This window comes from Scaptodrosophila lebanonensis, unplaced genomic scaffold (assembly GCF_003285725.1).
Source record: "Scaptodrosophila lebanonensis strain 11010-0011.00,11010-0021.00 unplaced genomic scaffold, SlebRS2 tig00000001-arrow-pilon, whole genome shotgun sequence".
NCBI classification, from domain to species: Eukaryota; Metazoa; Arthropoda; class Insecta; order Diptera; family Drosophilidae; genus Scaptodrosophila; species Scaptodrosophila lebanonensis.
Window position 1 is genome coordinate 7,779,308 of NW_022060529.1, and position 24,178 is coordinate 7,803,485.

Sequence of the window (24,178 nt, forward strand, 5' to 3'; positions counted from 1 at the left end):
CAAAAAACAACGCAAATAAAAGCAACAAAAGCAACGAAAATAACAAAGACCGCAGACATTGCAAAGAGTGTCAAAGTGTAATTGCCAGCTGTAAAGAGTGACGAACAAGTAAAATAAAATATGTAGCGACATTTAAAAATGGAAAAAAGCTAAAAGAAGCCGACGCCTGTCTGCTACAACAACAAAAATAATAAATACGAGTATATAAAAAAAAATTCAAAAAAGAAGTAAAATTAAATTGTTCAAAAAGCCAACACGACGTCATGCACTCATTCAGTCATTCAGACATTCAGTGATTTTGACAAGTCAGTCGTCAAGTTAGGCAGTCAGTCAGTCAGTCAGTCAGTCAGTCAATGAAAGCGTATGTGTCTCATATCGCAAACTAACACACACACCGACACATATTCGCACACACGCCAGACATTCGCACATGTACACGTCCGTCCAGCAAATGAAGCGGCGACGTCTCGAACAGTCTCAGCTACAGTTATCAAAAGCGCTGACGCTGCGCTGACTGCAGCGACGCAGACCGCAGGCAGCCGCTGACGCGCACGCCGACGCTGTCTGTATTTATATTTCATGTATGCAAGCTTGTTTTTTCTGCTTGCCTTCATTGTTGAGGTCGTTGTTGTTGTTAATGTGAGCAGTGCTATATCAGCTAACCGGATGTTGCACTCTGTGTGCCACGCCATCTTCATTAGCCCTGCCATGTAGTGGCCATCTTGGCCGGATTCGACAGAGTTGACTGCAATTTATTTATGATGCTGCCGATCTTACCTTGAACCGTAATTTTCACATTACTATCATCAGCTATCCAGTCCGATGCTGGGCCATGTTGCGCGCTTGCTAACTAACTGGCTTTGACTTTTGCCTTTTGTGACTTCAAAGTAAATGCTTTATTTTATGGCCGCAAATATAAAATGAAGAAAAAAAATAGCAAACGAAGAGGAAAAAAATGAATAAATCAAGCGAAATATTCTACAATACGTAAAAGCTTACTTCAATATTTGTCAATGAGCGCGCGTATAGCTTGAACTGAGCACCGAGCCCGAGATACTGGTGGTCTGCTAGCCTGACAGCCAACTAGCAAATGGCGCTGAGAGCGAGAGCAAATGGTAAGCGTAAAAAAACCTTACGATCTCACTGGCATGTTTGTTATTAAAGCTCAGTTCACACATGCAAATTATTTTTACCAAAGTGATGTTTGTTTCAAAAAGAAAAAGTAAAAAAGTACACAATTTTGTGTGAGCAGCATTTTTATCTGATCATACCAATAGTGTTTTTTCTTATCTTGTTGGTAATTAAATCTTACAATTAGCACATATATAGAGTTTTTTTTCGGAATTGGGGAATCAGTATATTTCTGAGTTCTGGATATCTTATTATCAAAGCATTTACAAATTGTTAGTAAAAAATCAAATAGTGAACTGTAGCATAGAGCACTCTACAAAGTAATCTGTGTTGATTTATTGGGATGTAGCTGGAATGTGGGAAAAGCAGAAATCATTTGTATTATAGTGCATGAGCATAAAAAATTTGGCTTAAAATTTTAATTGCTTTTGGAAGTATTTGAAGTCGAAGTAAATAAAGTAATAATTAACTAATTAATTAAATGATAATGGCAAGTGTTTTTAATAAAATTAAAAATATACAATTCGTAAAAAATTCTTTATCTTTTGGTAGAATATTTTGCCAATAGTCTCGATTCTATTTATTTTCGACTACCCCAAGTTTTTTTTTTTCGTTCCGCTTCCGATCAACGAATAATCATTTTAAATATGTAAAGATAAAATAAAAATCAGGTTTTTAATAGGAGGGAAGATGAAGGAATTGATGAAGCAGAACAGAAAATATTGTATTCTTTTTGTATGCATGTAAGGAGATTTAAAGTATTAAGCAACCTATTTACGAAAACGTCATTAATTTATTAGAATAATATGTAATTATTTTTGCATATAGAAACTCATTTAACTAATTTACTAAATTATTTATTCAGATATAAAATATCAATTTTGCACCCAGTTATATAGCGTATTTAATATAATTTGTTACCCACATAGCTTCTACTTGTATATATGAAATGGCCATTAAAGAGCCGCAAACTAGAGGCACGCTTGCAATGCCAGTTGCGCTCGCAAAATCCCCACACACGCCCTGGCCACAAGTGCCCGCATGTGGTTCAGCATATCGTACAAAAAACGATGTACGGGGCATGCTCGCAAATTGTGGGGCGCCACCCTCAAAGTGCGCTAATAAAACATTTAATTAAAACATTAAACGTCAAAGCGTCGACATCCACGCCTACGTCACATAATTAAACAGCGAACCACACACAAATACCCACACACACACACACATGTACGAGTAGAGAAAAGAGCTCCCATAGCAGCTGTCAAGCACCTGAATGACAGCACCCCAATAACAGATAGACTGACTGACAAAACCAAATACGCCCACTTACACGAACCCGAACACGGACATACACATACACACACACACACCGCACACATGCAGACGCCCTTTTTGATATACACTGACAATCATACTCATACAATCAAACGCTAATGCCCCCAGAGCGCACACGACAATTGTAGCACTAAAACTTTATCGCCCGCATTAAAAAACCATGGATTAAAATTCTACTCCAAATGAATGCGAGCAAGCCAGCGAATGCATACGAAATTCAATTCTTTTTTTTATGTAGCTTCCCTTCTTTTTGGAGCCCCCACATTTTGTCAGCTTTCTTTGCCCGGCTCTTTCGTTTGTAATAAAGATAAGAGCGCGAATTGCCAATCGAGGACTCTGGCACACCTGCAAAAGGTGTTGGCATTAGTGTTGGCATTCGCGTTGGCAAACAACTAAAACAACGGGCATTGTTCGACTGCCGCCGCTAATTGTGGTGCAAAAGCATTTTTCAAGCGTTTAACAATTTTGAGGAACAAAAACCCCCCAAAAATATAAATATATGTATGTATATGTATGTATATATACTTGTAGACGGGACCTAAAAGTCAGATAGACAGTGCAGACAATTTCATATAAAATGCATGAGCATGAAACCAATTCAATACTCAAAATACACGCCAAAGCAGCTACGCAGACAGCAGACAGATAGTCAGACAGACAGAGTGGTAGATTGGCAGACAAAGAGACAGATGGACGGTGGGACAGATGGATGGGATGTACATCGCAGCCATCGAGTCGATTCGAGTCGAGTAAAATGGATGTACGAACGAAGCCGTTAAATGCGGCAGACAGCAAACGGCAACAACTTTGCAGTAAACCGTGTAGCTGATGTCGTTGTTGGCGCAAAATCCAAATTACATACAACGACAACTCACGCTAACAAACTTATAGATACAAGATACTATGCCAAAACATGGCCAACACACACAAACACACACGCGCCAAACATAAAAAATTACCAAAAAAAAAAAAAAGAAAAAGTGAGGTGGATAGAGCGATATGGAGAGGGGGAAATATATCGCGAATTTAAAACAGTTTCGTTTCGTTTGGCAGAATTTAAAAAACATTTTCACGAAAAATTAAAAGCAGCCAGGATTGAGGGGGTAACACAAATACTAGTGGCTGGCAGCGGCAAAGTTTTCGAATTAATTTATTGATGCGACGATAAAGGAAAGAAGCAGAAGCAGCATCGGCATCAGCATCAGTAGTCAGCATATAAAGTCCAGAAAGAGCAGCATGGGGAGAAAAGAAAATTCTGGCCAGCAAACTAAAAGTGTGCGAGATAAACGTTTTATAGCCGCTATCATCAATGGCTGGCAATGATGGTAATGGACGTGAAGCTGGCTGAGAGTTCAGAGCTCAGATCGTACCGTCACATTCACTGCCAACAGAGTTTAATCAAATGCAGTAAAACATTTTTTGTTGGTGCTTTCAATGCTCACTGAATGAAATAAAAGTTGAAATACAGGACTGAATGCAGGACTGCATGCAAAGTATAAATTAAAAATACTTCTCAAGATGAAGTTGACGTTCTAAGAAATAATTCACTATGGTAATTGTATTTAAAGCTAGATACCTGTATATTTCAGCAATAATTTGGTGAGGTGCTCAGGCTAGACTCGAGTGCTCATTTATGCGAGATAAAAATCAGGCTGGTTGGAGGGGGGGGGGAATGATAATACTAGCAAGAAAAGAGACTCCCAGAAGCCAGCCCAGAAAACCAGTAGCTAAATTTAGAGCAAACTAAGTACATCAGAACTGTGAAGCAGTAACTAGACCGAAAATAAATATACAATATATTAACACTAGAGATCTAATACTCACAAAAATATGCTTAGAAATTTAATTTAAAATGTTATAAGTTTGATGTCAGTTTTTAATTTGTTTCATCAACAAAATTCTGCATTTAAGTTCAACTTTAGTTTTATCATCCAATCTTCCGTTGCCCCCCTACTGCCTACGCCCTTGACTCTGTACATGAAATGTACAAGAGTATACTAGGTTTGCGGGAGCTGAAAAATGTGACAGACAGAAGGAGGCGTGGCAGACCCCACAAAGTATATAAATTCTTGATCAGCGTGACACGACAAGTCGATTTAGCCGTGTCTGTCCGTCCGTATGAACACCTGGATCTCAGAGACTATAAGAAATAAAGACACCAAATTTTGCACAAAGATGCCTTCTGTGTGTACGCTATACAAGGTTGTTTTATTTTTGTGATTCCCCGATTTTCCATTCGTATAATCGCCTATATCTCAAATTTTAGTCCCAGATGCCTTATGGGAATACGCAGAAAATTTGTATTTTGGAATTTCCCTTCCTCCTCCCTCTCCCCCGCAAATCGTAACTCCCGTAATTCTTGGAATTTCGAACTCAAATTTTGGGGATATAAACATTATTTAAAGTAAATTCTAGTAATCAGCTCTTGGAAGTGTACAAATGATCGGTTGGTTATTATGTATGCCTAGTTTCACTATGATAGACCGATTTAACAAGAAGTTATGCCCATAAATATATTTGCTGCCCAAGCGCTGCCCGCAGTTGTTGTTGATGCTTTGGTTGACTGCAAACATGTTTACACATACACGAATAGACTCACATAGACGTAATTGCTTTGTATATGTGCAATTATACACCCTTTACGTGAGTTCGAATGCCGATAGAGGTAAAATCAATCCAAATTTGTTTTTTAATTTTCTTAATTTTTTTAATTTCTATAATTATTGTAAACAGAGTATTTTAAAGTCGGGACATCGGACTTTAGCTTTTTTTTAGTTGTTTTGTATTTTACAACCCCATTTCCAATGTTTCTATTTCGTTACTTATGTGTAACATTAAACCATAGGGAAAATTGCCGCCGGAAAAAGGTCTTATGTCTCACTCGTTTTTATACCTTTCCGTATCAATAATTCTTCTCATTCAATTAAAAAAACTGTTGTAATTACTTTAAGACACAAAAAATAAATAATTCAACACTAGGTTTGGGAACATCCAAAACTATTTAGAATTCTAATGTTTAGAATTGATGTTACTGATATATTTTTTCTTAGTGTATATACTTTGTTAATAAGAAGCTGATAATTTTTGTATATTTATTGAATGATCGGGGATATAAACATTATTTAAAGTAAATTCTAGTAATCAGCTCTTGGAAGTGTACAAATGATCGGTGAATATCACTTACCAGCATTTAAGGAGATATATCTGAACTGAGGAGCTTTGTAAGCAAGTAATTCAACAGTGAACTTGTGAGCACTGATCGCATCATTAACTGAAAATATATTACTCATGCGCACCGTTTCCAATACGTAGGCATTACGCATACGCCTTAAGTAAATGTACATTTTGTATTTACGTATGCGAACAAAAAAGAAATTCCCAAAAGTAAAGCGAAGCAACGTTGTATCTGATTAAAAGCGTATAAAAAGCCATACGACTTGGTCGAGTCGCACCTACACACACCTACCAGCAGACAGACATACAGATATATGCATATATTTACATACATACGTACACATTGGGGTGTCACAAATAAAAAATATGCACATACCAAGCAGTCATCAGTCGCTAAGTTAGAAAAAAAACCAAAACACACACACGCACACACCTAAAGCGTTTGCTTTTTTCTTTTTATTTGCTGTACAATTTATACAGAATTAAAAAATGTATTTCTACTTGTTCAATAACCGATAACATTTCGCTTTCCGACTTTGACTTTGCACGCTTCTTTGTATTTATAGTCAGACATATATACTATAGACTATATATAGGAAAGTATGTTTGTACGTAGCTTGTTTGGATTTGTTGTTGCGGCTGCTGGCATATCAGCAGTTTAAGCGCAGATGCAAATTTGTATTCCGTTTTTATACGTATTATGTGGCTCTCAATCGCTATTGTAGCTGAAATAGTCACCAAGCTTGTTTTTAGTGCTTCGAAGGCTTTTTGTTGGTGTTTTTTATTCCCTGTATTTGTTTTAAAACGATTTGTGCTTTTTGTTTTCATTTCTATTTCATTTGTACTGTGCGATTTATTATATTGCATTCCACGCGGCTGCTGTTGTTGCTTGCCTGTGTATCTGTATTTGTATCTGTATCTGTGTCTGTGTATCTGTGCCCTTCTGACTGTAGATATTTATTGTTGTTATTGTAAGTGCGCATTGGCAACTGCTGCAATTTATGGCCAAGGGACCCCGAAATATGCGCTGCTGTAGCTAATAAAATATTGAAACATAACAATTTCCATGATTTTTGCCAAAGTTGCAAAATAAACAAATAAAAAAGCCACTTCTGATAGTTTCGGATGCAAATATTCTGTATTTTATTTTATTGTTGTCGAATTCGGTACAGCTGAGTTTTTAATTGAGAGCATAAAAAGATATTGAATAAATGCGTTGAAAGCAACGTGGAAGGGAATTAGTTATGTTGTATGCATAGGATATTGATGATGGATTGCTATTGACATGACAAAGCACAAAACAAAAAATATATTTTAGGTATATCTTCCAAAATATTTGAACATACCAAACAAAGTTTAGTTGGAAAGAACCTAAACCCAAGTCCATGGGTGCTACACCAAGACTGAAATAAAAAGAAAAAATTTGTTTCAATCTTTGGCATGGCTTTTGATTAAATGATTTATAGTACATTCCTTAATTCACATTCATTCATTCAACTTTTAAAATATAAACACTTAAAATATGAATTATGAGCTACATAAATTAAATACACACAAAACAACAGATACTTACGACTATACGAGTATTACAACTCCGATCTGGCAGCGCGCTTTATAAGACAAATAAATTAAGCCCTGCCAGTTTATTCGCAATTAATGCAACTTGTTACTGAGTTAAGTAGAGAGAGAGTATTTTGGGGTGGCTATAGCAAATAAATGAAGCAAAGGATTATAAAGGCAATAATTAAATAAAACACTCACAGAGTCTATAGTATTTACAATTCGCATTTTCAATCAGCAGTCATTGTCTTGTATCTGGCTAAGTATTTGTACGGAAAGCCCTTAAATGCAAGCATACTTAGAGGCGTTAGGCCATTTGACTAAATGGTCAACGTTTTGAAAGCAGTATAATAAAATTAACTGAAGAAACCATTTCGAATCGCTGGGCCAACACACAATGCGCAAAATGTTGGCTATTTTCGTGCGTATTACGTCAACAAGCGAAGCGACGCGCCAAATTTATACCGACCAGCAGAGAGTCATTCAAACAGACAGACAGACGGACAGTCAAACAGACAGATACATAGTATATAGCACACTGTAGTACAAACAGATAGGCAGACAAAAGGACGGATAGACAGGCCCACATGTTTGCCGTTTTTGCATATGAGAAAATGCCGCTACAATTGCGAATTGCGCAGACACATGTGTGCGATATATGTATAAAAGAGCTATAAACAAATAAAAGCACGAGGGAGACAACAAAAGTGAGAAAATATAAAGCACAACCAAATTCAAACAGCGAACATACAAGTGTGTATTGTGTTTTATGTTTACAGAAAACAGCCGACAATACAACACGAGATAAAATTTTGCTGAATGCAAGAACAGCAGGCACCAAAGTAAACAAAAAAAAAAACCAAGAAATAAGAAAGAGGAAAATTTGAAAGCAGCAGTTATCTAGATTAACATTAATTTTCCATTAGAAGCAACTAATGTGGTTGTGGCTTAAGGACTTGAGCAAGCTTTCCTAATTTCCAATTCTGATTTTATTCGTTCAACCAGCAGAGGGCTACATACTTTAATAAGTGATCGTCAGACATTAATCCAGCTAGGTTTCTGATGGAGCTAACCTATTGCACATATTTTGTATCATTGACATGTATTATTATTGAGGAATAAACTATATTTTACTCTTACTATATGTTCCAAAATATATCTGTTTTATATATGTTTGTATATGTTTTAAGCTTGTTGCAAGGCAAATATTATTATACAGGAATAAATAAAGTAAAAACTATAAGTTGCGTGAGTAAGTTTGAAATACTCGTAATCGATTAGTCAAATGATTTAAGCTTTTAATTATATGTAAGCATTCTTTTACAAACACAACTGACTTTACAAAAGTAGACTTTATAAAATAATTGCTTTGATAACAATTATTGATCGGCCAAACTACATTGCCTTTAGGAAAATGATAAACTAATCAAACACGCCTACAGTACTTACTTACAATCAATCCAAAGGCATGAATGAACAGATATTTATTCACCAAAATAAAAGATTCATATTGATACTGTTATATTATTCTATATTATATGAAATTTTATTCATATTACTGTTTTCATCAAAGTCTGCAAAACTGCGTTTCCTGCCCCTCTCTGAAAAGGAGTAAAATGAAACTGTCTGACTGAAGCAGAAAATCCATTAATAACCGTAGCTTATCATTTTGTGCGTTGGCGTTGCTTAAATATGCAACCTCAGTCCAAGATAATGCTGCGTAACGACAACACCTGTCGCTGCTGCACATTCATGTTGTTGTAGTCTTTGTTGTTGTTGTTGTTGATGATGATAACAGCGACGATTATGTCGTTCAACAAGCTGTTGCTATATCTGTTATTTCTACTGCCACTGCCAGTTCCACTGCCATTGCCACTGTCAACGCAACTGTTGGCCAGCGTCGCATTTAATGTGCTCACATAAATTTTGCAAATCAAAATTGCGTTTTATGAACGCCAAATGTCGACGTCGTCATGTTGCGAGTCTTCATTGTTGTTGTTCTTGTTCTTGTTCTTGTTGTAGTTGTATCAGTAGCTGTAGCGGTAGCGGTAGCGGTAGTTGTTGCTGTGGCTACTGTTGATGTTGATGTGTGTTAGTCGCAAAGTTTTCGGGCAACCCATGAAAATTTATGGCATTTACAAGCACGTAGCCACTATACACACACATACATACATACATACATACATACATAATTCCCCGAAGCCACATAAAAGCGTGTGTCCGTGATCCGTGGTCGGTTTCTGGTCGCTCTTCGAATTGACGCAGACGCTGCGGCGCCAGCAACGTCAAGATTGATGGCCCGTTGAATTGCTCGTGCTGGCTTGGTTGCTGTCCCAAGCCACCGCTCGAGCTTCTTCTGCTTGCTGCCAACAGCTCGCAATATGAATTACTCATTGCTCATTTTTGTTGCAATTTATTTGGCCTGGTCATTGTTGTTGCCTGCCACTACCACTACCACTGCCACTGCTGCTGCCACTGCAGCCACTATCGCAATTGCAATTTTTCTCGCGCATTCTTTATGGCAAGCTGTTTTTCTCACAAGATTTTTCATGTCTTCGTTGTCTGCCATTTCTGGCATATTTTGTCGATCTTTAGTTAAAAATACACAAAGGACTTGAACGTGTGTCTCTCAGTTGTAGCTGAGTGTGTGCGTTTTTATTTTTATTTTTTTGAAGGGGGTGGGTGTGCTTACTCTAATAGTCCTTAAATTATGTTGCCATCGCTTTAAAATGATTACGTTTGCCTGCTTTTCATATTCGTTGCTGCCACTTACACACATGCTGTCGCAATTACAACTAATGTGGTAACTGCGTGTTGCAAATGTGGCTGACATCATTAGGAGCCAACACACATACGCACAAGCACAAACACACACAGCTAGCCAGTTGGCGAGCAGTTAACTTCCGTTAGTCAGATTAATTTCCTTAGCGCGGCACAACATGGCGTATGTGTAATCAAGTGAATTGTGCCACACACACATACACGCACATTTGTATTTACAGTAACAGCTCGATAGTACGCAATATAAGAATAACATATTCCTTCCTCCAAATAACCATGATTAATAAAAAAACAACTTCAGAATATCAATTAAACATGTTTTATTTATGTCCTTAGCTTCGCATAAATTTGGAAGGGCTAAAAAAACTTTGCGACTTAGTGCGCTCAAAATATGTGAAATTTTATCAGAGATTCGCCAATGTGCGTATTCACAAAATGTGAAGCGTTTTAAGCAAACATTTTGGCTATCAAGCGGTGTATGCATGATTTGGTTCGCACAAATTGACGGACACTCAAAAAATTGTGTGAAAATTTATCACTTTCAGCATATTTTGTGAGCCACATTCGCATGATGTGGCAGCAGCTTTTTTGAAAATGACATTTTCGGATGAAAGGAGCACTAAAGGACATCCCTTCAAAAGATTTCAAGCACTTTTGCATATATTCGTGGTTATTTCAGCATTATCTTGTCACAGCTCATTCTTTGCATATAGTAGAAGCATATATTATGTACATCGACTGCATTGTTTGTCGATGAAAATAAATAAATAAATAAATATTATATATATATTATATACATTAGGGAATGCTGTTAATAAGGAAAAACGTAAGCCTTTCTCAAATAAGGAGAAGAAGTACCCGAAAGTAAAGGTAGACGAAAGTGATATTAAAAAGATAACTGTTAAGTCTATGAACACTGAAACAATTATCAATGTCTTAATTAACGAAATTTTACTGTACATACTTATGTATGTATGCTTAATCATGAAAACTGCCATTTTTCATCAAAGTAATTACGGCGCATTTTTATTTGTCTGCCTGTTACGCCCAAAAAGAAAGCAGAAGGAAAGTACAATGGCTAAGAGAAGAAACTTCTTTTTCGCATGGTGGGGGGAGGTGGAGGGCGACAAAGCAAACGGAAAATGCTCAGCACGCACACACTAGTCTAAATTGTACTCGCACAGTCACACGTACAACGGAAGGACCTTCCTTGTCCAGTGGACCCTGGGGCCAGGGTGCTTGTCCATTTTTATGTAGCGCCAAATTAAATCATTTGATATGCATTAAAATTTTATGCGCCATTTTATTTGCGCACTCAGACAGCGTCAGACAAATGACAATAGCAACAACAAAATACAACCACAATGTTTTTGCTTTGTTTGCAACTTGCTTGACATAATTTTTTGCACAACAATTTAGCATAGCCTACTTATGTGGGCGTCGAACATTTTTCAGCATAAATTTTTTATGCGGAATTAAACCGAGCAGAGCATAGAAATTTATGGTCATACAATAGAAAATTAATATGCCAAATATGTTTTTGGGGGAGGCGGTGTGTTGGCAGACATGCCCATGATGTAGCGGCTCTGAATTGGCGAGCCACCCTGCTGGCTTATATAATATGTATTAAAACTTATTTGTATATGTATATAAGTATATAAAGATGTATATTTTGCATGTTTGTTTATTTCTTCAGTTTTTGTGTGTATGTGTGATTTGCTTGTTGTATTTGCGAAATGTTTATTGTAATTTTTGTTTTTGGCAAGCGCAACAACATGTAAGCCCTTCAACAGACGCCCGCTGTGCCCAAAAATATTAACGAGCCAAAGTTGCGCGAGCCAAAAAATAGAGATGTCCGTTAAGGTGAAGAGGTCGGCGCAGAGGTGTGGAGTTGCTTGCCTAGCTGATTGCCAAAAACTGTGCAAGTCCTTGGCGCAACTTGAAAAGGAAACTATGTTTGTGATGTTAGGCGCCACACCCACACACACAAACACACACATAGCAACAAACAAACATACACATACTTGTTAAAGCAAAAGGTGCTGGCTCACATTTTTGGCAATGAGCTGAAGCATTTGCTCCACGCTCGTTTGTTTTTGGCCATTTTTCCGTATAGGCAGCGCGTTTTATTGTTGTATTGCAGCCTTTTTAGGTGCATATTTCCACCCCGCACCGTACCAGCCTGCTTGCCTGCCAGCGAGCCTGCAATTGCCTCCTTTTGGCAGTGCCATGTGGCTTGGCAGTTCTCTTTTTGCAAGCTGAACTGCAATTTGAAATACAATGGCATTCAGGCAACGAAGCCAACAGCCCAGCTGCCAGCCTTCCCTCTCTCTGCCTACATTTTTACCTTCCGGCCACCTGCCCCTTTGTCCACCCCACCTAACTTATATTGGTGCTGCTGGCAGGCACAGGTTGCCATAATTTTCAAGTGACCCAACCAAACCAACAACCAACAAGAGCAAAAACAGCGCATATCTGCAGCTGCCTCTACAAGTATGTATGTGCTTGTGTTTTTGCGTTGTTATCACACACATACATGGCTACACTGAAAGAATTATGGCTATTTTGGTCACTTACCAAAAATTGAAATATCTCCTCGAAATCATCACCATCATCATCAGAAACCAATGTTGAAGTTTTGATTTTAATCTTGGACTAAAAAGGAAGTGCACTTTAAAGGGTGTGTCCGCATTGACGATGGTAGACACAATAGTATCCGGCCTGATGAGTAGTGATGATTGTTGTTTGTTAGCCACTTGTGAGTTAAGCGTGCAAAGAACCTCATCTTCTTATGTGTTACAAAACTTTGATTTGAAATATAAGACGGTGCTAGATTTTTCACAAAGGAGTCTGCCCTTATGCAAGTATTCCAGCAGTTTTTTGTTGGGTGCCTAATTAGACTTATTAATCAATAGTGTTTTATTTATATATTTGTTATTAAGACTTTTGATAAAGGAATTATTAAAATTACTATCACATTTAGAAACGTGAGAAGACTTGAACTTTTATGTTCGACCTGAGAATTAAACAGGTTCATAAAATGCGGTTCAGATCTATAGAGTTATAAAAATTAAGAAATTCGTTATATTTTTATGCGACTTATAGGTTGTCAATTCATTTATTGTTAAAACCTTTATTATATGACAAAGAAAGTGCTTTGTAAATTTTTTCTCAAAATAGTCAAACATTTTAAAATTAGTTCAATGTGCATAGTCCAGTTATTTTAGGGAATTTGATGGTCCCTTCCTATAAACATGATGTTGAAACTGCTCAAAACAACTATAATACACTCCTAAAGAACCTATGTACAAATTATATAATATATATTTTTTGTTAATTTATTGGATATTTTGATTAAGGATATGGATCAAAATAATGATCGTAGATTATGGACTCTTCTAGCTGATTTATCAAAAAATAAAACAAAGATCTCCTTTCGATTCTCTTATTCGTTCGCATTATCGCACATTTTATGAAATTGAAGAAATATGCTCACCGTTTATTTCTCTAGGTGCTGCAGGTACATTTATATCTAGAGGTGTATGGCAGCATTGTTGGTTGGTCTAAATGATTTATGGAAACTGCAGCGTTCGTAATTTGTTTTCGTTTTTTGTTGTGTGCTAGTTATACCTTTGATATTGTCATTCAGGCTAAATCAGTAAGCCAAATACTATGTAATTTAACATACTTTTATGTTTTTCATATTCTTCCAGCATGCTTGGTCCTTCGCTCGTTTTCCTCATCCTGTGTGAAGCTGGTAAGTACATGGCACATTTCCTCAGCATACGTATATTTACTTTGCCTTGTGTGTCGTTGCCTTTGAGATTGAAAACCAAATGGGGCCGACATTGTAAGCAGAAGAGGTTGCCTGTTTACTTTTGTGGTGCGCTCAATGAAGTTTTATTTTATTTTGTGCGCCGCGGGCGTCAGATTCTCGAAGGTTACTTGATGTCTGGGCGGCAGCTGTTTGGGGGCTGCCTTGTGGGTTTCTCATTACTGAAAATACCCAACGCGGTCATAGCCACAACAACAGGAGTGTTTATTTTCACAGGATTGTTAAAGCAATTGAAAGAGCCTCGACTTGAATTGAAAGTGGAGTTAAGTTGTATGCTTAGCAACGCGTGGGGCGGACAAAGTGGGCGACGCAGCCACGAGTGAATCTCTTAATTATAAGTGGCAGACTGTCAAGCCCCAGCAGGAATAGATGGGTTTGCTAATCAATGGCATAGGGCAGACCTTACATCCACGGCTCAGCTATGTACATTTTAAATTGCCTTCAGGTCACAATGTCAAGAGTTCATTAAAGGCTCGTGTAAATTGAAAGTTCAGTCAGTTGGCATTTTATTAGGTGAGCTGTCTGTTTGAATTTTAAATAACTTTACCGCAGGGCCTTGGCTCCACAAAAAATATACTAAAAGCTTGTTTAATTAACTTAAACATGACTTAAATATTGCACTAAATACTTAATTATACGAAGATTATTTGCGAAATGAAGTCAGATTTAGAAGTTACAGTCTTTTGCATTTTAATTAAATTAACTTACATTTGTTGCAATTTAATTTAAATGTTAATTTATAGAAACTTAGTAGCAATCCAGTTCGAAGAAAAAAGGAATATAACTATGACAGGAATAGGCAGGACTTGCATTGGAATTTAGTTGGGAGCAAATACATAATGCTGTACATTTTTAAACACTACAAATTGTTTCCAATAAGGAATGCTTTTGCGTTTGCGTTTGCTTTACTTAACAAATACAATGAGTGCATTATTCTATACTATCCGTTACAAATACTATATTTTGAGCGCTGCTAAATGCGACAAAGCTAACAAGAAGTGTATGTGTATTATATGTATAAATACCAATTTGTGTTCCTGTATATTCAGCTCATACTTCCACACAATTCCTGCATGTTTTGTGAAATATTTGAACCGAATTTGCGCTGCATGCCATTCAAATATGTTTTGTGGTAAAAATTTTAACAGCTGTCGTTTTTTTCTTATATTCGCTGTGCTTGTATTTTATTGTTTAGAGCTACATGAGCAACGCATAAGCACACACACACACACACACACACGCGCGCGCACACACATAAACGGACGCACAATTGTGCCATTGTCTATGCATTTTGTAGTCTATTTTGTTGCTGGAGTTGTTTTTGTTGTTGGTGCCGTTGTAGTTGTAGTTGTATTTGTAGTTGTTGTTACTTACTACAAATGTTTCTTTGCTGTGTTTTGCTTAACAAGTCGGGGGAGTAAGGCAGACAGCGCCGACAGACAATACAGCTGTCTTTCTGTCTGTCCATCCCTTCATCCCTCCATTCTTCTGTTCGGCTGCTTCGGCTGTCTCTTTGGTGTCTTTTGCTGTCTTTCCATTCAGCACAAACACACACATAAGAAAAACTGTATAGTTGTGGTTGTAGTTTTGTGTTGAGCATGCGGTTTTCTCAATTGTTGTTATTGTTGCTTCTGCCGCTGCCTCTGCTGCTTCTGCTGTTTCTGCTGCTGTGCATTTGCAAGTTTTAGTTTTTGTTTGGCTGCTGCTTCTTGCTTTTATATGTAGTTTTTATAGACTCCGCACTTGTCGCAGTCTATTGTCTTGGCAGACGCACCCACACATTCACACACACAAACACACATTTACTCAGCGTGATAGACAGCCACCCACTTACACACACACACACACACACATGAGCACACACTCAATTCCATACACATACACATCTTTTTACCAACGCTTCGTTTACTTATTTTGTTAGTCATGTGACGGGTGCTCCCGTTTTTGCGCTTTTACTTACGGTTTTCATGGCTTGCCAGTTTTTGCTTCCATTTGCTATTTCGGTAGCTCCTGTGCATTTACTTGTAGCAGAAATATGAAAAGAAAACATTATATTGTCACTGCAACAAAAGGTAAGTCTAAGAAAATAAGCCCAATCTGCTATTCTACTTTTTCTCTCGATTTTTTTTTTTTTTTTTTTTTTTTTTTTTTTTTTTTGTTGACAACTAATTTGGGCGTATTATAAAACTTAAATGCGATGTAATTTAGTTGGTTAGGCTAGCCGAGGAGGATAGACTCCAACTGGGTTGCCACTGAAATATGACAGCAAAGTACACTTTTGAGCGAGGTTGCATTTGGGCTGTCACTTTGGTGAAGTGGCCAACGCACATGGGACAAGGAATTTTAGTTTAAAGTGGCAAGTTGGTAAAGTCTTTTAATACCTGTGTAATTTAACCATAAGTTTAAGCTGTTTAAAAAGTTTTTAATAAATAAAATACGATTCTTTAGGAACTTACACAATTCAACTTTCTCAACAAGAGAATGTTTCGGTTATGTTTAATTTGTGGCTATTAATCTTAAACAAAATGGTTTCTTTTTCCAAACAAGAAAGTGTGCAACAAAGTAGCAAGTTTGAAAATGATTCTTATAAATGAAAGTTGGGTTTTTAATTATTCTATATATTATTTAATTATCTTTTCTTTAATATCTATTAACCGAAATGCTAACTTGTACATGTAGGCCATGAAGGGTCAATCTAAAAGCAATTGAATGTGTACCATTGTTATTGTTTCTTTCCTTTTTTGTTGAGTGTAATGAAATTACATTACACTAAACGGTTTATATGCCTGCCTGACCAAAGCTAAAGCTGCTTTTTGAATTCATTGGCATTGTAAAACCCATTGCGTCGACTAGGCATCACATTTTTATATAGTTGTTACATGCAGTTGTCGTCCAATGAATATAAATGTATGCGTATGTCTCGCCTTAGCTAAAAGTTGTATTTTAAAGCCACTCTTGTGCACGCCCTTCATACGTCAATGTCATTGTCCTTGTGCTGATGTTGTCGGTGTTCCTAGCGCTGACGCTGGTGCTACTCCTGCTGCTGCTGTCATATTGTGTCACCTTTGTTTGTGTCAGCATGCCACGCCCCTTAAATAGCTGGCGGGCAGACGTCGCGTGCGGACGCCATTGCAGTTAACAGTCAACAGCAGTTCCGTTTCATATTTGCGACGACAGTGATGGGAATGTTAAGAAAAAGGGGGCGGGGGGCGTGTGTGATGACGAGAACGAGGACATAAAAACGTTGTCGTTTTTTGTTAGCACTGATTATATCGCCATTATTAGAAGCCGCTGCCTTAGCTGCCAACGCTGCGTGTCTGTGCGTGCATGGGAGTGCCAACATACTTGACGTATATGACGTTGCATGCATGCTGACAGGCGGCGCGCCAGCCCTTCTCCTATCCTTACCCAATCTCTATCCTTACATGGGGCACTTGCTGGGCCCACTACGTGCCTATCAGTGCATCCCATGTATCGTTGATGCCACAAATGCTGCATTGCATTGCTGTTGTAGTTGTTGTGGTTGTACGACTGTCTTCGCTAGGTGTTTTGCACTAATTGTTTGCGGTTTTGCTTGCAGTTATTAATGGCACAAGCCTTGCCTTCTCTCCCCCTCTCCCCCTCTCTACTTCTCCATTTCTCTGCGTCTTTTGCGCTCTTCTGATCTTCTCTGACGTCGTAAATTCTAATGAGGTCATTGCTTGACAATCGCATTTGCCATGCAACATTTGCTGGGCGCACTTGCTGTTGTTGTTTGTATTATTATAGTTGTTGCAACGCAAACGCCATCAACATCGTCATAGCCATCGTCATCGTTTGCCGCCGTCGTTGTCGTTGCCGTTGTTGCTAACGTCGCCGTTTTTCATTCTGTTATGGGCAACGCCGCTGCGCGTTGCTTTCATTTCCGTTTCCGTTACTCCGGTCTACTCTTCTGCCACCTACTGCTCTTGTCTCCTGCCCGTGCTCGTGCTCCTGCTCGTGCTCAGTGTGGTTGTCATTAGGCGATGCGCCTGTCGCCCTCCACTCAACGCCACATTTCATTTGATTTTAGTTCATTTTAACTGTCTTTTGTTTTATACGCTTTGGCAGTCTGTGCCATTGGGCGCTTGCTGGTGGTAGTGGTTTGCTGGGTGGTTTTCTGCGACATAATTTATGCGACAAGGCATGCAGGAGATAAATTTCTGGCGTTTGCCATTTTTTGCTTGCGTTCGTTCGTTTTATTTGGGTCTAAATAAATTAAAGGAGTCGGCGGGCCAACGAATCACCCAACCACCCATCCAACCAACCAACCAAACACTGAGGCACCCAAAGGCCGCCATCAGCGCTGCCTGTTGATTAATGCGCGCTTTTAATTGCGCTCAAAAACTGTCCGAGGCGACACGCTCGCCTTAATTTGCAAAACACAATAATGCACTTGCATCAGCCCAAAAAAGTATGCTCTAAAAAATTTCAAACTCCACCAATACCACCAATATAGTCGCACGCACACAAGCAAGGTGAAAGGCCATTGTTGTACTGTTGTCATGCAGTAACAACATTAAAGGCAACCTTAATAACAACAACAAACAACAAAAACAAACTACATTGAGGCCGCCACAAAATCACAGCCGATCCACACGCCGTATACGTAATGTGAGCTAAAACCAAAGTCATGCTTTAAATTGCACGCAGCCGGTGGCATGTGCAGTAGCAGTGCATGTGTATAAGTAGTAGGTGTGTGTACATATGAAATGAATACATACATAGATATATACTTGTATGCATATACTATATGTCTGTTGCATGAGCACACTAATTTACAAGTCAGAGGCACTTACACACATAAGGGCGACAGCGTATGCCACTTACCTGTAAGCTGCAACCGGCAAGGTGAAATCTGCAACCTGCAACCTGCAGCCTGCAGTCGGCTGCCAACTTGCAGCTGCCATCTCTGTGTGACATGCACGAACATGTCTCATGTAAAATAGCATTTTCATGCGTTTGTTAATTAAAAGTGTAAATGTCGGTTGTTGGTCGGGCCCCGTTCTGAGTGTGCGTGCGTGTGTGTGTGTGTGGACATGGATATGGATGTGAGTTCAGTTGCCACTGCGCCGATGCGTTTTTGAGGTAAACCATAAATAATGAATGAAATTAACAACACAGCATGGGCTGAGAATTGAAATTTGGAGTGGATTGTGGTATGTGGCGTGGTATGGTGTTGCGAATTTGTAAAAACCTTCATGTGGCACACACATTCGCATATACGTTCACATATGCATTTGTGTATGTGCATTGAATTGACTTAAAGTTGCACGCATTTATGCAAAATTATAGCCTATTGCGGCAATTGTGATTTACGTGTGTTAGCTTCAAGCTCGCCCTTTCATTGCGCCCACTCGATGCCCGGCGGCTGCTTTTAAGTGCAGCATGGAGAAATAATGGTCGCCACAAAGAACTCTCGATGGGCGACGCTTGTCGGTTGCTGGTCGCTGGTAGCTGGTCGTTGGTCGACACTTGTGCCCAGTACGTTTTGGGCCATGCGTTTGACGCTCTCTACTCGTAGGTGCAAGTTGCGTTTATTTTGTGCCTGTGGACCTTTGAATTATGGCCACCATAAATTTTGGCTAAGGCCAAGCGCAAGAGTTCACAAAAGCAAAAAAAGGAAAAAAACCAACGAAAAAAAAGCATGGCGACTGAAGTGGATATAAGAATTGAGCAGGGAACGAATAGCGAACAAAGATCGAAATAATGATAGGAATGCGGCTGTTGGCCAAAGCAGTGCATTATATTATGCGTTAAGTAAGTGCCAAGCTAATGCTTTGCCTTTATATATTGCGAAATTATGCAAATGACTTTAATTGAATTGAATTGAACTGAATGGAAAGGTATATTTTACCAATCGTATTTTTCTTCCTTTACATACAAAGATCTTGTACCTGTTGGCTATCTAATTAGTTTTTTAATTTATTTAAAAGCACTGTCAATCGTTCCTCGCCTTAAATACTTCTGCCTTTTCAATTTCATTTGAAATATACATTTTTTGCGCAGACCTGTTTTTCTTGTATTTTATTTTGTATTGTACTGTATTTTTATTTTGTTGTCCTTATCGCATAGTGAATTAATTCAAGCAAAAAGCGCTAAGGGGCTATATACCTTTCACCTTTTTTCAATGTGATTCCAATTTCTTTATAAAATAACAATTCTCTGTTCCGGTGTTCTGACAACAAAATGTTAACTAGGGAACAAATTGAGTAACTTCAATGTAAATGCTTAGCGATTAGCAGTTTGGTAAATCAATGTTGAAAACAGTCTTTAATTTAACCGTAAGTGGAGTCCTTAAGTATTTTCAACTGCTTTTGTTGATTATACGCTTCGCAAGTGGATATTATATTATTATATGCAACACATAAATTACCTTCAACTGTCAGAGTATGAAAACCGTTTCAAGCGCAGGCTGTTTAATTTGAAAAGGCGCAATATATATGCGCCGTGCTGTTTAATGCGGAACGGCTCGTTGACTGACGACGTCGCGGAGAGCTGCCTGCTGGGGCGCATTTCCGTTTCCGCTTGAGCGCCAAGCAAACAAAGCGCGTAAAGTTTGCCAGTGACGTCGCTGTCGCTGTCGTGGTCGTCGTCGTCGTCCTCATCGCTGTGGCTGTTGTTGCCAAAGGCGCTGCCACAGTTGCATTGAGCTATCAAAATGTAACCAAAGCCAGAGCCAAAGCGAAGACGCTGGGTTTGGCATTCAGATTGTGTGATTGTCTGAGCTTGGACACATTATTTATGTGCGCAATTACTCAGCTTGGCAAATGAAACGCTTGCACACTTTCGAGCGCACGCATAATTTGTTTAGTGCACTTCAATTCAAATTGCGGACGCGATTGCGATCTCAGATACTAATTTAAATCGCCAGCAACAGCAATAACGGTTTTTGTTGCAGTTCAAGCCAAGCCACAACGATTTTCTAATTGGAATTTTATTTTTTGGCTCACACACATACTACTTGTATAATAGTTACATGTGCCCATCCATACATACATACATATGTTCATAATGTGATTTACTATATAAACGATGGAGATGCCATTTCCATGTTAATCTGGCGCAAAATATTCATTTATTTTGTTGGCAACGCACACGAAAAAGGGACCACAACAATTAACAAGCCCACACTTGGCCAGCAAGCAGCATGGGTGCTGAGGCTGAGCAGCGCATGAAGGACATGAGGCCGAAGGATGTGTGCCAGCCAAATAAATTATGGTAAGCGTCCAACTGCGCAAGCTGGCCAGTCAAGTGGCTAAAGGCAGAGATGCCTTGCACCGCCCTTGTTGCTGTTGCTGTTGTTGTTGTTGCTGTGGTTGCTGCCACTGCCATCGCTTGGCACTTGCTTATCTCGCGCCGCTGCATTTTCATAATAAACAAATTTGTAAATGCTGTTGGCTGGCAGACTGTCGGGTTGTCGGGTGGTCGGGCAGGCAGGCTGGTTGACTGGCAAGTGAGTTGAAAGACAGAGCGTGGAGCTGAATGGTTGTGTAATGAAGTCGTGTGGCTTTAGGGCTACAGTGTAGGCAAAACTAATATGCATTGCATTGTAAGACAATGGCAACCACATTAAACATTTTGCAAAGCACTCCAATGCTTTACTTCCCCCTGTGGCTCTCTTCGCTCCCATCTAAGCGACTCCCGACTGTCTTACACTTGAGTAAGCAAGGCAATTATTTATATTTTTGGCTGAGATTTCGCCCTCTTGCGCTTGCGGTTTGGCCAAAAGGCTTCCAACTTGGCAGCAACTCGCAACCATTTAAAGCATTTAAGGGCCAAATGCTTAAGCTATTTTTCAAAAACACACTTGCCTCCTTTATTTCAATAATTCGGTCATAATTTCACGTTTAATAGCCATCAGACATCAACTTAAAACATATACTCATAACCATCGCCATAAAAGCTAGTGGGTTATTTAAATAAATGCATACTAAAAAATGGTTTCCTGTAACTTATCCAGACTAAATTGCATTTACAGCCCGTAATAGAACGTGATGCTGTACCATTATTCTCTAAAATATAACTCTGAAACTTGAGGATATTTAGGAAAAAGAAGAAGCAGATTATTTAACAAGGACATATCCAATGAAAGGCGATACTAAACGAACTTGAACATGTAAGAGAAATATAAAGTACTCTGTACGGAAGGCAATAAAATCCTATCAGCTTTCTCTAAAGATAGAGCTACTTAGCAAGTGCTAGAAGGAAATTTCAAATTGACTGCTGCCATGAACTACGGAATTCTTGGGATTTATCAGCCAACCACCAGCCACGAATAATTTGGCCTTCATTCCAAGAAATGTCTTGCAAATCAAAAAGTTAAAAGTTTGTAATTATGCAAGATGAAAAAAAAAACAACAACGAACCTTGAACGTTGAAATGGTAGCAGAAGTTGCCGCGATTGGCATTGAATTGATGAAGCGTTCTGAATGAGGGAGAGGCGTAACGAGAATTTTACAAATGGCACCTGAAAAAGCTCTTTGACTACCAGAAATGAATAAAAAACGAGCTTAAGTTACAAAACTAAATCAGAGTATCTTTAAATAATCGATGTAGTCTTAATAACATCTTAAAAGCAAGTGAAGGTCTTAAACATTTTTGAGCATCTTATGTGCCTCCCCTAACCCCTTAAGCGTAATGGGAACTTTTGTGTGCAATACATTTATATTGAAAACGAAATTAGCTCGAAAATTGGTTTTAACTCTGAAGCACCAAAATCCAACTCTATTTCACAATTAAAAGCAAAGCTTTAGATATTTGCAAAAGGAGTTGTAATAGTGGTGCTGGATTCTTAGGTCTTTGTAGAGTTTTGGTCTGCTCGTTAGATATAAAGGCGGCCCATTAACATATGTAGTTAGATATGATTTACATTTTATTATGCAATCGACTTAAGATTCTATACCATACGCTCAATTAATTGCCTTTTGGTCGCTTAGCCATAAAAATTAAAAGGATTTGCCTAACCTTTAGGCAAATCACACCACCAACTACGCCCCCAGCGCAGGGCTTTAATGAGTTGACATTAAAGTCACAGCTAAAAGCTCAATAAAAATTCGCATAGCGCGCAAAACGTGTCGAGCACAACAACCAACTTGGCCAGAATAGCAACCGCTGTATATGCATTTTATAGCAAAATAGCAAACTGGACAGAAACCAAAGGCGCCCTCAAACCGCTGTCTGACTTTGGGACAAAGTACTTTTCATTGTTTTGGCTGTGTTAACTGATGTGTGTGTGAGTGTGTTGTAGCGTGCCGGTGGATTAAACAGAAAATTATTCTATCGAAGTAAATTCCTGACCATGGAGGAGATAGGAGGCGTGCACTTCTCGCTATGCTCGGGATTAGCTCGTCGGATGGGGTGGGGTTCTTCCTCACTCCTACCAGGTAACACACTGCCACAATAATTAAGTGCACATGACAAAGAAAGAAACTAAAGTACATGCAAACTACTAGCAATATTCCCCGAAATAATTTAGCATATAATCGACAGATGCAACCGCGAATTAGATCGATTTGTGAGGGTATCCTGATGTTGGTGGAACCCTATTCTTTACCCACCCTACCTAGACAACACCGATGTTGGTAATTAAGGGTTGTCCCTACTATAACTTCTAATTAAGCTACTCGGTTTGTTCAGTCATTGGCCTGATGTCCAGCGATAGACCCTTAGAAATAAATTTTAAGCGTTCATGTCTATTTTTCTAATAATTCAAAAGTTTCTTGGTTTATTTGTACCTTAAAGGGGAAATTAAAATTCATTGTTTCAAATTCGAATTGAATCAAATGTGTTGACCGTTAAAAATTAATAAGTAAACATAGTTTCGAAATAATTAGGAGAATATTAATAAAAAATACAATTAAATTAAATATAGAAAGAAATAGGCGGGTATAGTTTCAAATAACTGGTTTAAATTAAACGCATGTAGGTTATGTAAAGGAGTCATGATCAACTATAAAAATACATAGGTTTGACTTACCAAGCAATGCCGTCGTTGAGCTCAATGAGACCATGCTGGAATTCTTAGAAAAATTACAATTATAGTGGATCAAACTTTTACATAAACATGCGTGAGTTGAAACTTTTAAAGATTACAATTAATTACCAAAGAAAAAATTAAATTAAAGTATTTTACTTTTTGTTTTTTTTTAACGCATGGTCCATTATCATTTCATTTAACATTTTTTTCCTTTTTTCTTTTCAAATCAGTTAAGATATTAAGAACACTTTAAAGAAAAAAACTATTTTTAACCTGAAGTGACGTAATGTGACGCAGCACCCGAATTGCCTGATAAAAAAAAATACAAATAAATTAGCAATTCTTTTTAGTCACTTAAGAGTGAT

The 24,178-nt window shown here is 38.3% G+C and overlaps 1 long non-coding RNA gene across 1 annotated transcript in view; it reads left to right on the forward strand.

Annotated features, from left to right (window-relative positions):
* Positions 1–1,000: 1,000 nt before the first annotated feature.
* The window catches only part of LOC115634525, a 35,693-nt gene continuing 12,515 nt past the window's right edge, over positions 1,001–24,178 (forward strand). The window contains exons 1-2 of the long non-coding RNA XR_003996445.1: positions 1,001–1,115; positions 13,695–13,738. This is a non-coding gene — a long non-coding RNA (uncharacterized LOC115634525). The remainder of the gene's footprint in view (positions 1,116–13,694; positions 13,739–24,178) is intronic.